This window comes from Lepisma saccharinum, chromosome 5 (genome assembly GCF_977018435.1).
Source record: "Lepisma saccharinum chromosome 5, izLepSacc3.1, whole genome shotgun sequence".
NCBI classification, from domain to species: domain Eukaryota; kingdom Metazoa; phylum Arthropoda; class Insecta; order Zygentoma; family Lepismatidae; genus Lepisma; species Lepisma saccharinum.
Window position 1 is genome coordinate 89,633,866 of NC_139233.1, and position 15,996 is coordinate 89,649,861.

The 15,996-nt window shown below is 37.3% G+C and overlaps 1 protein-coding gene across 2 annotated transcripts in view; it reads left to right on the forward strand.

Moving 5' to 3' along the window:
* Positions 1 to 15,996, forward strand: part of LOC145988427 (cyclic nucleotide-gated channel alpha-3-like) — a 205,920-nt gene that overhangs the window by 179,285 nt on the left and 10,639 nt on the right. The window contains exons 18-19 of one of the 2 annotated variants that reach the window (XM_083123318.1): positions 9,517 to 9,690; positions 14,749 to 14,967. The gene's annotated coding sequence lies outside the window, so the exon portion shown is untranslated. The remainder of the gene's footprint in view (positions 1 to 9,516; positions 9,691 to 14,748; positions 14,968 to 15,996) is intronic. The other variant, XM_083123319.1, reaches the window with a different exon arrangement.

The window sequence follows — 15,996 nt, forward strand, 5'->3', positions numbered from 1 at the left end:
TCTCAATCCCATTATAATATTACCACATCTCAAAAGGTATTATGATCTACGATTACAAAGAAATTTTTCATTAGTTAGTCCTACAAGATTTTTTTTTCAAGTGTTCTACTTACTGATCATAACAATAAAAGTCTAATAAATAATATTATTAGCCCACTATTATAATTTACTTATAAAAGTGTTGTTCCTAAAATACTTTGCTACGTATCGGCTAACACACTCATGCACAAAAATAATCTTACTTGTTTAACATAAAATGTCAGAGGTGATTTTGTAAATGCCATTGAAACGAATATGTATTCATTCGAATGTATTGGAAATGGAAACACACATAAATGTGAGACATTCCATTCCAGGATAAAACCTTTAACACATTTAACAAGATAGAAATGTCATACAAAAATTATACAATTGTTCTACAGTTACAGTTTTAAAAATTAAAATAAAACATTAGAATATATACAGTGTTATATAATTACAAAGTGTAAGACTAACAAGGGAGGTTATCTAAGTGTCCCCCTCCGATTTCCATGAAACTTGGCAGGTGTATAGAGGGCCCCAAAGGAAGAAATGCATGTTTTTTTTTGTTTTGGCTAAAAAACTGTTCTAGGGGACAACCGCCCCCTCAAATGTCAAGATGAGGACAAATTGAAGTGAGGATCTGACCCCTGTGTCCCCCTCCGATTTCCATGAAAGTTGGCAGGTGTATAAAGGGGCCCAAAGGAAGAAATACGTGTTTTTTGGTTTCAGCTAAAATCTGTTTTAGGGGGCAAACCCCCCTCAAATGTCAAAATGAGGACATATTGATGTGGGGATCTGACCCCTGTGTCCCCCTCCGCTTTCCATGAAATTTGGCAAGTTTATAGAGGGGCCCTATGTCCCCTGTTTCTTCCTATGCCATATTTACGTGATTTCGGGGTCAGATCCCCACTTCAATTTCTCCTCATCTTGACATTTGAGCAGGGGGGGGGGTTATCCCCTAAAACTGTTTTTTAGCTGAAACACAAAAACACATACTTCTTCCTTTGGGCCACAGGGTGACTTGTAATTAGATATATTCCCTGAAAGGGGTTAAAGTAGAGGCAATTTGCAATAAATTTGACTATATGATAGATACCCTGTCTGAAAATTAGTAGTTTTCGAGATAATCGAATTTCTATTGTTTTTTTTAAAAAAAAATGACAATTTTCCACATAGAAAGATGAATTGAGAAAAACTGCTCATTGTATGGCACATATTTCAGAGTTTTCTGATAGCTAACAAATAAGTGGTTCATTGAAAAAAAAAAGTTTTTCCCAAATAACAATCACATGTAAGTAATGGGTGGGTCTAAACTTACAAGTGGTGATAAAAAAATACACTCTTAGTTTACTAGGCAACGTATTATTAACAAAAATGGTACGACATGAAGCGTACAAATTACTTAAATTACTTCCTTGAGTCATCAGCTATCCAACAAGGTAAAAATGCTGCTAACATTCTCATTTGTGTACAAGAAATAATACTTCATTCATCTTCATGTGAATGGAATCAATGAACAATACAAATAATAAACATTACACGTCTTGCTCAAAGTGGGCACCTCCGTTACAGGTTACGTTACAGGCATGGAGGTTTTTACGGACATTTGGTCTCGTAACTTGTGATGTGATGGTGTCCTTGATGTGTTGACTAGCTGTTAAGATCCTCTCCCTGAGCTCTTCTTGCGAGTTTACCAGTGTCTTGTAAACTAAGTCTTTCTGAAAATTCCGGATCCGAAAAATTTTAGGATCCGAAGGATCTGGAAACCACTGGATCCGGATTTCGGATCTACCAGGATCCGGATCTGGCCATCCCTACTACAAACCTGTTTAAATAGCAATATACAGGGTTTGAAATGACCTGGAGCAAACCAGAATGAGATTCCATTTTTTATTTCTGTTTTATCAGAAATGGCACCAGACCATTCCAGTTTATTTAATTTTTTAGATATTTCACCAAACGTTCCTTTTCAGTGTGAACTAAATTGTTAATACTCTTTAATAGTACATATTAAAGCATTCATAAAAGCTTCTACATAGAGATGTGTTGTTGCTGTAAGGTAGCTTAGCAGAGTATGATGGGGTCCATGTTGCCTTCATCTTTTTGCGGCCCTTTTTTTTTCACTTTCTTATTTGTTAATTATTTTTTTTTGTTGGGTCTTGTGGATTTGTTTGTTCTGACAGTCAACTTTTAAGTCAGTCAAACAATAAATCCAATCCCTGATCATACGCAAAATAACAACATGGAAATATCTTTCACTTGCACAAATTGACTTTTTAATAAGTGATATAAGAGAGCATTGAAGATATGCACATTTAATTCATTCCCCACCCCCCAGTCAGACCATGATTACCATTTGCTTAATATTTAAAAAGAGAAGAAAATTTCAGAAGATCCATGTCACATGTATATTGAAAGTTTTAAGACTGGACGTGTAATTTCAAAATGACAGATCTTACAGGCTATTGTGATGGATCTCCACAAAGTAGTCCCCTTCTGACTGGACACACTGACTCCAACGGTGTTTCCACTTTTGGAAGCAGTCCTGGAAATTTTATTTCGTAATGGTGTTAAGAACCCTCTCCGAATTTGCCTGGATGTCTTCAATTGAGTCAAATCGGTTCCCTTTTTGCGAAAATTTCAATTTAGGAAAGAGGTAGAAGTCGGGCAGGTGATATATCAGGGGTATAGGGGGTTGTGGAAGCACAATAATTTGGAATTTTGCCAAAAATTCTGTGATCGAGAACGCACGATGAGCCGGTGCCTTGTTGTGGTGGAGGACCCAATTCTTGTCGTGCCAGAGTGCAGGCCTTTTTTTCCACACATTTTCGCACAAACACTGAAGGACACGTTTATAGTATTCCTGGTTGACTGTCTGCCTCCTGGGGCAAATTCGTGATGCACGATACCCATAGAATAAAAAAGAAAACCACCAACATTGTCTTCACATTTGACCGACTTTGTCGAGCTTTTTTCGGTTGTGGCGAACTTGGACCCTTCCACTGCGATGATTGTGTCTTAGTTTGTGGGTCATACCAATAAACCCATGATTTGTCGCCTGTAATTACCATATTTAACATATCTTGGTCAGTTTCGGCCCGATTAATCAGTTCTTGGGACACTTCAAGTCGGTGTTGTTTCTCCTGGTCTGACAACAATTTCAGAATGAATTTCGCAGACACTCGACGCATGTTTGAATCTTCACTTAAAATTGACTGAACCGCGTAGAAACTTAAATTCAGTTCATCAGCCATCTCCCTAATTGTAAGTCTACAGTCAAAGCACATTAAATCGTGAACTTTTCACAATGTTTTTGTTGGTTTTTTAAGTGTAAGGCTGGCTGGACCAGGGGTCATCTTCAACTGATTCGCGGCCATCTTTGAATCTGTTGAACCAGATAAAAACATTTGACCGGCTCAGACATTTATCCCCAAAAGTTGTTTTTAACAGTACATAGGTCTCTGAAGCTGATTTCCCAGTTTTATAGCAAAATTTGACACAAACGCGTTGTTCTGTTTTTTCATCCATTTTGCGGCATCAATAATCCGTCGAGAACCAACAACACGTCTTAACTCACCAGGATTCCACTCTCTACTGAACAAAGATATTGCGGTGATCTTTTCAAGACTTTTCAAGGCCAAAACAAGCTTCCCCTGCAAGCAAACCTAGCCCCCCTTATTGAGCAATTGTGCCACCTGTCTTAAAACTTTCCAATCACACCACGTATTTTAATATTAACTATTATTAATTGTACACAATTCACATGGACGTCCGCAGGATTCTTTCCAGGGAGGGGCAAGAAAGGTATTTTTTCCAGGGGGGCAAACAAGGCACATTCTCTCCAAAAATAGTGTTGTTCCCTAAAAAAGAAAACATTGCTTAAATTTGAATGTATGATGTTCATGCAATAATTAACATATATTATTGTGGCTAAAATTAAATTATATGTGTGAAATACATAATTTTTGGTTGACTTTCATTTCCAGGGGGGGCCATGGCCGTTTAAAGCAGCAGACCGGCATTTGTTGAATATTCTGAACTTGAACACAGCTTTCCGTATAGTTGGTTGAACGTAATTTCCTTGCACCACCCTGACATGGGATACACCTGCACTGCACCGAGTGTCAAAAAGTGCAGCTTTCTTGCTTTCTTGACACTTGGCAGGCCAAGTGGGATGCAGTGACGGGGAACAAGCTTCACCCTATTAAGCCCACCACAGGTGCATGGCGTTCCTCTCGTCGAGAAGAAGTTATTCTTACCAGACTGCATAGTGGACACAGTCGTCTAACGCATGGTCACTTGCTGCAAGGGCTGGACCCTCCGATGTGTCGTGTTTGTAACGTTGTTTTAAGTGTTCGGCATATTCTTATTGAATGTGCTGACTTCCCAGCTGTTTGTCATCCCTGTTGTGTGGTGACAACAGTGTTTTATCCAACGTTTTTAGATTTTTGCGAAGAGCTGGTCTCTTCCACCATCTGTGAGGAAGCTTTTTATAAATTCTGACTTTTTAAAGTGTTGTGCTTGTTTTGTGCAAGTCTTTTTACAACCTTGCACTTCTAATTTTTCCCAAGGGGATTTTTACACACCTTATTTTAATTTTTCAGTCAGAATTTTAGATAAGAGGATATTTCCCCAGATACATAGCAGGGTGCAAAATGGCCTTAAGTGTCGAAGCACCCAAAACTTTTAATTCGTTCATTCATTCATTCATTCGAAAAACATAAAATTGATTTACTGTGGTTGTTCATTTTAAAAAGCTTGTTCCAAATCCACTTGATGGTCCAATAGGTTAATCAGGATGGGCCTACAGTTTAAAGTAGGATTTGAATCACTCTGTCTTGTGTGTCCACGGGGATTCATCCCAGGACCCATTGATTACAAGGTGATGGCAAAATCACCACACCATTGTGTAGGCCAGAGTAAAAACAGTTATAAACAATTTGTGTTCATGCATATTTGAACTTGAGTATGCATATAAATATTTAATGTGTTTGTATAGCTCAAGTTTATTTATATATTTTCATGCCCACAAAAATAAAAATTCAAGCAAATCATAAAAAATTGAACAAGGGGCTTGAAAGCTGAAATACAAGTATAATTTCTTGTTATTTATGGATTCATTCAGAATTCTCACTCATCATAAAATCCTGAAAGACATTGAATAGTCAGGGAAATCACCCTCTAAGTGTAATAGTCTAAGTGGAATAGTCAGGAAATTTTGAAAATGCATCTACCTACTTAGAATAATAGGGGAAAATAATGTAGCAATTTTTGTACTTGTCAGGATTTGAGAATGAAAATAAATTTCACTTTTTCGTTGCACCACAATCTTCTACAAAAATTCCCTGGCGATTCCCATACTCCTTAAAGCATGCATCATACATCTTTAACACTCTGTTAAGCATGTGGGGTACCAATGCCCCCAATCAATATTCATTGTGAGATTGCAACACTGTGAACTATACTGAACATGAGTGCTTTTGTGTAGCTGATAATTATATTCCTTTGTTCTAAGCTCAGTTGCACAGTTCTGCTGCACTTCTCAACCATGTAATACAGTGTGTAATATCTACCAATAACAAATTAAATTATCTCAGCAACCAATAGTGATACGATCATCCAGTTTTGTTTGTCTGAAAAAGAAACTCAACAAGTTTTATCACCCAGAGGTAAAAGGTGGGAACATTGCTACAGAACATTCGCTTCGCGTTTGTTTACAAGTGAGCAAAATGGCTTTATTTACAGTGTGTCAGAAAGTTGAGTGCTGTTTTTGGTTTGCTGAATTCAAGTCTCCTGTTATCGTACAGAGAAAATTCAGACAACAATATGGACAGGAACCACCAGAGCATCGTCATTCCATTGTTCGATGGCATAAAAAATTGTTGGAAACGGGTTCTGTGTTGCAGAAGGAAGGCAGTGGCACGAAACGTGTGAGTGAGGCAAAAGTGGAGGCAGATCGGGAAGCTTTTCAACGCAGCCCACGAAAATCGATTAGACGGGCGAGTACACAACTTCAAATCCCTCGATCAACTGTGCATGACATTGTACACAAGAGATTGCAGCTTAGAGCTTACAATATACAGCTTCTTCAAAAAATTGATCGTAATGACAGACCTCGAAGGAAGGAGTTTGCTATTGAAATGTTATCGTGCATTGATGAAGACAATGAATTCCTAAAACGTGAAGCATTTTCTGACGAAGCCACTTTCCATGCATCAGGTAAAATGAATAGACATAATTGGAGGATATGGGGTGAGGAAAATCGCCACTTCATGTAGAACATAAAAGAGACAGTACCAAATTAAATGTGTGGTGTGCGTTGACTCATAATTCTGTGATAGAGCCATTTTTCTTTGAAGAGGATACAGTTACAGGAAACACCTACTTGGAAATGTTGGAATATTATGCTGTACGGCGTATACCACATGGATACATATTTCAACAGAAACTTCCTCAATCACCAATTCCCACAGAACAGAATTGAAAGGGAAGGACCTATTCCATGGCCCCCCGAGGTCCCCTGATTTGACCCCACTAGACTTGTTTATATAGGGTACATCAAGACTCTCGTGTACCAAATACCAGTACAAGACTTGGATGCAGTGACGTGCGGTGACGTCGACACTTGAGGTAGCAATGAGTGGCGTGCCCAATGGGTCATAATCCCCCCCCCCCCTTTTTAGGGCCCAGTATTCCTAAAAGAAGAACGTCAAATACAGGAAAAATTGCAAAGTTAGGAATGACTACAAAAAATTGTACACATAACTTCCACCCACTTTCGAAAATCAAAAAAGATTTGATTTGACTACTGAGCCAGAGATGCCGGGTTTGAATCTTGGCTTGGCAATGGGTGATCTTTGTGTGTCCCTTGCCCTTCAACAATTTCATCATATCGTCTTCGCGATTAGCCAAATATGGCGGAAAGCGAAGTAAAATAAACCAAATCAAACAATCAATCAATGAATGATTTGATTCGCTTTTTTATACATTTGGTTAATCGCGAAGATGATACGACAAAATTAATGAAGGGACAAACACAAAGAACACCCATGTCCAGGTAGGGGCTCGAACCAGGAACTCCTGGTGTTGTAGCGCGCTGTGGTAACCACTCCCCCACGGTTGGTTGATTTGACGTTTCAAGTCCATTTTATACACAGAAAAGCTAATCGGAACTAGACCTATACCTCCATCATGTACAGATCCGGGACCACTTGCACTCCCCCACGGAGGTCAGCCGACAACAAACATGTGAGGAAGGCGCTAACCATTCAGATACGTGGGTATCGGTAAAACAAACTGCATTTTTCCTGAGTAGTAATTTTCAATTGAATTTTTGAAATACCATCTTTATATATGATTAACGTTTTTTCAAAAATTTTGCATTGCTTGATTTCCATAATTTCCCCATCTCACGATCTCGTTACTGAAGGATCCGGGCTCGAGCCTTGGCCTTTGCGTGAGTGTTTATTTGCAACCACTCTTCACCCGTTTAATTTAATCAACGTTCATCGTCATGGCAGAAATTAGGTAAAGCGATGGAAGAGAGAAGAAAATACAAATAATTTCCTCCCTGTGCATCTGCAGGGCACTGTGAAATCAGGAGCCTAGAATTCTCTGTTTACGATTGTCCCTCATGACTTTCCAAGCTCTTAGCTACTTCTTCCGATTAAATCTATACAGCTAGAAAAAGCGATGGGTAACAAAACACAACTTTAAACAAACCATTTTTCTACTTTCTTCAATGATATTCATTTGGCTTTTTGAGTTCTGGGATACATTTTTCATTTCTGATTTTCTCATTATTCACTGCAGGCAGAGTACAACACATAAGAACAAGAATGCACGCTCGTCACGAATTCCGGCCTGAATTGTTCTTTTTAATCAATTTAATTATATCATCACTCATCCTCATTTTCGCGATAACCAAATGTGGCAGAAAAGCGAAGTAAAATAAACCAAACCAACAACAAGAATTAGAACGCGCGTTCACTTGCCTAAATAAGTACATCCGTATTTATGATTGTTTCGCTTATCCATTTTTTTATTGGAGGCCAAGAGATTAGTATATTTAAATAAAACACTACTAAAATGAGAGCAAGAGAGAGCGTGAGCAAATATTTGTTATTTATTCATTATATATTCCATATTATTAAAAAAGCATAAAAATTTTTGTCTGCACATAAGACGTTCCAATTGCATAAATAATAAAAGTACATCCCATATTATACATACATATTGTACAACCTGTAAAAAGTAGTGTAAATACAGAGGACAGAAGTACTACAGAAAAATTTACCCCTAGTTCTTTAGAGGATTTACAAAGTAAGCGAAGGAAAACCTATCCCCTATCTGTTCTATAGGAGATAGACTGGAGGACCTGAAAGCACGGGCTTTCAACCATTCGAGCGGGGGCGAGGGGGCAAGGAAGGTAGAGGCAGAAATCTTCCCTTTCCCTTCGAAAACCCGTTTCTACCTGGAACTGTGAGGCGGAGAAAGAGTGAGCTAGGCCGCTGAACGCACCGAGGGACGAGAAGCACGTGAAAAAAAGTGTTGCATATGAACTGTGGCTTCAACAAAACAATAAATATTGTGATTTGAAAATAATTAGAGATTTGAGATTGATTGATCTATCTCTGCTAGACTAGCTACTCCTCAGTGCACGTCACTGCTTGGATGATCTTTGGCAAAGAATTATCGCTGCATGTGAATCTGTGATGTCTCAAATGTTACAAAACACCTGGAGGGAGGTTGAGTACCACCTTAATGTTTGTCAAGCAACCAAAGGAGCACACGTGGAAACCTATTAAGGTGAGTGCATTGAATATTTTGTGTTGGTGATAAAACTTGTTGAGTTTCTCTTTCAGACAAATGAAACCGGAGGATCCTATCACTATTGGTTGCCGAGATAATTTAATTTCTTATTGATAGATATTTACCTGGACACCCTGTACATATGTATTATAATGTTAACATCAGTCAACATGCTTGGGGTACAGTTGTCACCATACGGAAGTGGGTTAGCGTGAAAGGGGAGGACACATAAACGATGAAAGCAAACATGACACTGCTTTGGTTATGTATTTAGGCATGTGGGAGACAACTGTACCCCAAGCATGCAACTGATGTTAACTTTATAATGTTACATCATTTAGAAAGTTCAGTGAAAATTTAAAACTGATCTTAGAAAGGAAAAAAAAGAAAGACGTTCAGCATGCATGCTCAGTATAATTCATGGTGTATTTCATATCTTAAAGATAGTTAAAGCATTGGGGACAGATGTACCCCACATGCCTAAGTATATTACAGAAAATGATGTGCCTAATAGAGGGTTAAAAGAGGCTCACAGCTATTACAGCCATTATATCATGTACTATTTTTCAGTGGTTTCTAATTTTGCGTTATTGGTTTCATTGTGTGCTAGATGACATTTCAAATTAAATTTTACTTTCTTACTTGATTTATGTTTTGGGATTTACTTATCGTTTGTCCTTGCAGACTTATTGTAAAAAGCACGAATTATCTGAATCACTGCAGACCGAGGTGTGGGAATATGTCTGTAACTTGTGGTACCATAGAAGTGGAAATCAGTTTCCAGAATTATTCCTGGAAGGACCACGATTTTTCATGTATGAAATTAAATATTGTATTTATGGAGGCCATCTAAAAGAGGTATGAGGTATAAGGGTTTGGACTTTGTAATTGTAGAAAATTACTAATAACTTTTGTAAATACTATTATTCTATTTGAAAAAAAAAATCAAAATTGTTAACCTTAAAGTGGTATAATTTATGGTTTTACTTTTATTTACAATATTAGTGACACAAGCAATACAAAAAAATGATACAATTATTGACACCTTGTGAATACTTTTAGCTGACTTCCCTTACAAACTGTTGTGGTTCCTCGTTTCGATATCCAGTGGAGGCAAATTGCACATTGATTCGGATCCCATTTTAAACTATAAGTCCAATCACGATTAGCCTTTCTGTGCATAAAGTGGACTTAAAAACAACAAACAAACTAACCTTATAAACTGTTGAAGTGCCTGGTGTAGATACAGAGATGTTGAATGAGCATGGACCCCATGCTAGAGTGCGTTCCAAAATTATGGATATTGGATGTTTCAGAAGCCACACCTCACAGCCAGGCACTTCTAGCAGAAGATTGTGATCATCATATACAGGGTAAGTCAAAATAATGGACCCTATTTCAGACATTTATTCTGTGAAATATAATAAACAAATGTTATTGTGAGACATGTGCTAAGAAAGGTAAACTGTCAAAGTTTTTTTCAAACAAATTACAAGTGTTCTATGTGAGCACCTCGCGTAACACGGCACACATCAAGCCGATATTCTATCTCCTGACAAACCTTGTGTAGCATGTTGCGGTCAATATCAGCAATGGCTGCTGTGATGCGGGCACGCAGGTCATCCAATGTTGTTGGAAGTGGTGGTACGTAAACATGATCCTTGACAAAACCCCACATGAAGAAATCACATGGGGTCAAGTTGGGGGAACGAGGTGGCCAATGAAGGAGAGGTCGATCCACCGGAGATGCACGGCCTATCCAACGTTGTTCCAATGTCCCATTGAGATGGTCCCAAATGCTGCCATGGTAATGCGCAGGGGGCACCATCCAAATGGAGAATGAAATCTGCGCTATCCACTGCAAGCTGTGGAAGGAGCCATAGTTGCAGCATATCAAGGAAAACCAGTCCTGTCACAGTACGTTCATGGAAGAAAAAGAGCCCATAAATCTTTTCATGGGAAATTGCACAAAAAGCATTCACTTTGGGAGAATCGCGTTCGTGTTCCTCAAATTCATTGGGGTTAGCAGTTCCCCAAATCCTTACGTTGTGTCTATTCACTTTTCCTGAAAGGTGAAAAGTTGCTTCATCACTGTAAATTAACCTCTCAGAGAACCCTTCAGTTTCCATTAACGTGAGGAAATCAGCACAGAAGGATGCGTGCAAAGCATAATCAGTGTCTTTTAAGGCTTGAACTAGTTGCAAGCAGTAGGGTTTCATTTGTAAACATTTCCGCAGAACTCGCCAGACAGTTTTCTGTGGAAGTTGAAGTTCTCTAGCTGCCCGGTAGGTGGACTTCTGTGGACTTCACACTAAACATTTGCGCACTCGTTCCACTGTCTCTTCCCCAGTCGACGGACGGCCAGTCGATTTTCATTTACAGATGCAGCCCGAATCTCTGAAATGTTCATACCACTTACGAATGGCCTTCCCTGTAGGTGGTTCTCTCTGATATTTGGTACGGAAATGCCGTTGCACACTAATCACAGACTTGTACACATGATAATCAAGCACACAGAAAGATCTCTGTTCTCCAGTCAACGCCATTTTCCTGCTCGCTGCTGACTCCTAGCGGTAGAAAGTGGAAACACTGTATGGAAATTAAACTTTGAAAGTTAACCTTTTGAAGCGCATGTCTCACAATAATATATGTTTATTAGATTTCACAGAATACATTTCTGTAATCGGGTCCATCATTTTGACTTACCCTGTAGAAGCTGTGCCATTTTGGGCTATTCTTACCACTAATACCTAAAATACGTTTCACAATTATTATTTTTTGTTTTGCCCAAAAAGAGTATTACTGTATTTACAAAAGTAAGTCCCAGGTTCAGACCATGATTGGAGCTTCAAAATTTCAGTGTTGTCTCAGAATTATGAGTATAATTGATGAGCTACTTAAAAGCAATAGAAGCAGATTCCAGTCTTGAAAACCAGAAAAAACAGAAGTGAAGGACTTTATGGTCTGTCACACTAGGGATGCGACCGATTAATTGGTCCTCTATCAGTATTGGCCAATGTAGGCATATTGGTGTATCGGTAGAATTACCCATTTTTTTACCAATCCGATGTATCTATAAATATCTTATAACAAAGTGCAATACATTATAACATAATGCAATATTCTTCCATTTTGTCATAATTTTTATGGATATGAACATGTAATCTCCATGCCACACTTTTTAAAAAAGTAAATGTCTAAATATGCAAATTATTTTCTACTGCAGTCACCTGAAAACAAACCTTTACTAAGGAGGTCAATGAACCATTGAAGTTCTTCAAGGACCATTTGGAATTTCATATCGGTATTGGTAAATTTTATATCGGCCCATCCCTAGTTCTCACATCACCAATTCAAAAGCTGCTTGGCAAGCCTTGGCCCTCAAATGGCTAGTGCATCATGGGGTTTAGTTAGTTTAAAGTTCATGAACACATGCACGCACAAATGATCTTCATGATATATCTAAGAACATCAAAGTAGTGTAAGCAATGTGGATCCTTAGGTGGGCAGGTCCATTGCTAAGGCACAATTGGGTGCACCAATTACTAATAACACATGAAAAAGATCTTACCTTTTTTTCCTAAAAAAATTGAACATTTTAAAAAGTTTATTTGTTAGAAATCCTCTTTAATATGGAAGTTTCTGTTTCAATTTTTCAATTCTGAATAATTATTTTGGTATTTTTGGCCCTTCACATGTCCCCACAAACGTAAGGGAGTTTTAAATCTGGTGAAAATAGAGACCAGGCCCATTCAGTTCCAAAAAAAATGTTCTGGATACAAGATTGAGGACAGCATTTACCGTTATTCTTGTTTGATAAAGTAAAAGAACATTATTCTGCTGTAGACTCTCTCTTGTTCATTTTTGTTTCACTGTTCTTAAAGTGATGTTAGATGGCATCAAGATCCATCCTAAATTCTTTCAAATAAGACTAATTCTTCAGTAGAAATTCATGTCATAAAAAAATAACCATTGAAAATTGTTGTTTCTTTTTGTATAGACTCGGTATTTAAGCTACGCTTACAAAATAAGAAATAATCATAATTGTACTATGTGCAATTTCTGTTCATTAATTTTGTGGAATTATCATAACAATTGTTCACATTCAGTTCATAAAATTCACAAAGTTATCAGAGAAATATCCTTTGTTCTTATATGTTGTTCCAATCAGTTATATCATCTCTCACTATTATTTATTTAAATTTAATTTTACATATACCACCTCTGTGGCAGAATGGTTAGCACACTGCACTACAATGCCTTGGGTCCTAGGTTCAAATCCCAGCCTGGGCATGGGTGTTCTTTGTGAGTGTCCCTTCATCAATTTCATCATATCATCACTCATCTTTGCAATTTGTCAAAAAAAAGCAAAAAGCAGAGTAAAAAAAATAATAATAAACCAAACCAAATCATTTCACATATGTTGGCCACTTTTCGTAGTTTATATTATGATGAAATGTTTGATATTCAATATCAAATCTAACAAATGAAATACCAGAACACCACTGGCACTAACAGTAACTTTTAAATCATGGTATCATGGCCGTATTTAGAGGGTTTTTTTCAGGGTTCAACCCCCCCCCCCCCCACTGAAACTTCTGGCATGTTGGATTAATGGAAGTTTAGAAACCACAATTTGTAACACATTGTCAAAAATGTATTCTGTTTTACAAAAATACAACAGGGAGACAATGTTGAAATAATCGAGCTAGAATTTTCAAATATTGAATTCTGAAATTTGAGGGAAACGGGTTTCATTCTTGCAGCTCACCTGCAACCCCTTCACTTTCGCTTCTGCTGTCCTCTTTCCAGTGCTGTTCCTGGATCTGACTGAAAATTCCTTTGTGATTCTTCCAAAATTCCCAATGGTAACACTGTTATGCCTTGTTTCCATGTTAATAAAACATTCAAATGCTCACCAAGGCAAATTTATTCTATAAAAAAATATAACCAAAAACGTAACGTTTCTACCCTCTTAACAGGGTCTTCTTCAGACAAAGATTCACAATAAATTGAAAGAGATCTTTGTCTGAAGAACACCCTGTTAGAGGGTTTTTAGTTTATATTTTTTTATACAATAAATTTGGCTTGGTCAGTATTTGAATGTTTTATTTTTTACCAAAATTCCCATTCTAACTTTGACATCGTTCATTGCAAGTTACAAAATAGCAGAGCGTTTGTTAGTTTTATTGTTAATAACGGAAATAAAGTCCAGTCAGTTAGTATTCGAACAGAATAACCGAAGAAAAGCAGCGTTAGATCGAAAAATTGAGGTTGCAATACAGGCACCAGGTTATGTTTTACCATTTAATCCAAAGAACAACTGGCTCCACAGTTTTCAAAATTCCAAAAATTAAGTTTTGTGAAAGGTCAAACAACATACTTTATGACTAAAATTTATCTTACTTTTAAAGCTTTTCCCTGAAGGTATCTAAAATTTAATAACAAAATATAACTGTGCATTTCAGTACACATTGCATGAAACGTACAAAAAAAATGAAAACGGTTAGTGCTGCATATTCAGACTTCTGATGGATACAGTAGAAAAGTCTCCTCAAGGATATAAGGACAGCAATAATAATAATAATAATAATAATACATTTGGAAAAAAAGTTTATTATTCCAAAATTTCAATTATTATAATTATTTATATTATTCAAATTTCTTGTGACGCACATGGAAACAATTATGAGTAAAACCCCCCTAAACTTTTTCCTGCCTATGGCCATGCATGGTATAATGTAATAGAATGTATGTATTTGTAAGGAATTGTCCATATGTTGCCAGTTTAATTTTCAGTCTTAATACAGGCTATATGATGAAATATAAGTTCTAATTACTCACATATACAAGTAAAAGAAATAAGAAATGCATGATTTCTTACAAAGCAAACAATAACTTTTTCTTCTATTGCAGAATTTCATATTTTCTTCAGTTCATGAAGATTGCTTACGTCAAATTGCAGCTAAATTTATTGTTAATAATTTCTATCCTGGAAACTATATTGCATTTGATAATGATGTGCCTGAATCAATTTATTTCATTCATGAAGGTCAAGTTGAAGTTTTAGTAAGGGAAGGAGACTTGATTGAAACAATAAAGGAAATTCTTCATCGACAAGGTTTCTTTGGCTTGGTAAATATGTTTATTTTATTGTTTTTATAAATATATAACTCTGATGTAATATATATATTAGATATAATATATATAACACTTGCATATTAAGCATTTACACTAATATCAACACAAAAACAAAGGAAATCAAATGTTAACCAGTATTCTTTCCTTGCATGTTGTTTTATCCCTTAATTTAGTGAATTAACTAACGAAATTCCTACAAAACTAACTTATTTACTTACTCTCTAGCCTTCTTAAACCTGAAAGGATTATGGCTGCAGCAACACAAGCCTTCCATCTGTCCCTATCCTGGGCAAGATCAATCCAATCTTTTCCATCCTTACCGATTTCCTTTAGGTCCATCTCAATGTTATCCCTCCATCTTCGTCTTGTCATTCCTACAGGTCTCTTACCTAGGGTGACCAGACATCCTCTTTTTTCTGGACATGTCCTCCTTTTTAGGTGTCTGTCCGGCATGTGGGCAGATTGCTTAGTAATAAGTAGATGTCCTCCTTTTTTGGAACGAGTATAGCATCAACCATAGCACATGTGCTGCACAGAAAATTCTTCCACATTCAACAAACATCATTTCAGGCATGTCGCTTGGGGCACATTAGGTATTTGAGCGATTCTCACCTAGCATCTGCCAGCTGAAGACGATCACTTTGCCCAACAGTCATTAGTATTATTCTAACTCGCTGCTTTGCCCTCTGAGTGTATCCGAGTCTGATGAAATGCCTGGACAGTTCCTTTCCACTCGATTGATTTGGTTTATTTTACTTCGTTTTTCTGCCACTTTTGGATAATCACGAAGATGAGGATGAGCGATGATATTATGACTTTAGTGAAGGAACACTCGCAAAAAAACACCCATTCCCAGGCTCAGATTCGAGCACGGAACCACTGAGGTCGTGCCACGCTGTGCTAACAACTCTGCCACCAAGGTCGGCCAGTTCCTTTTTGAGTCATACATACGCAATATAGAAATGCATAGTGAGAATTCTTATTATTAAGTAATATTTACTTTTATGAAATAACGAAGCAAAA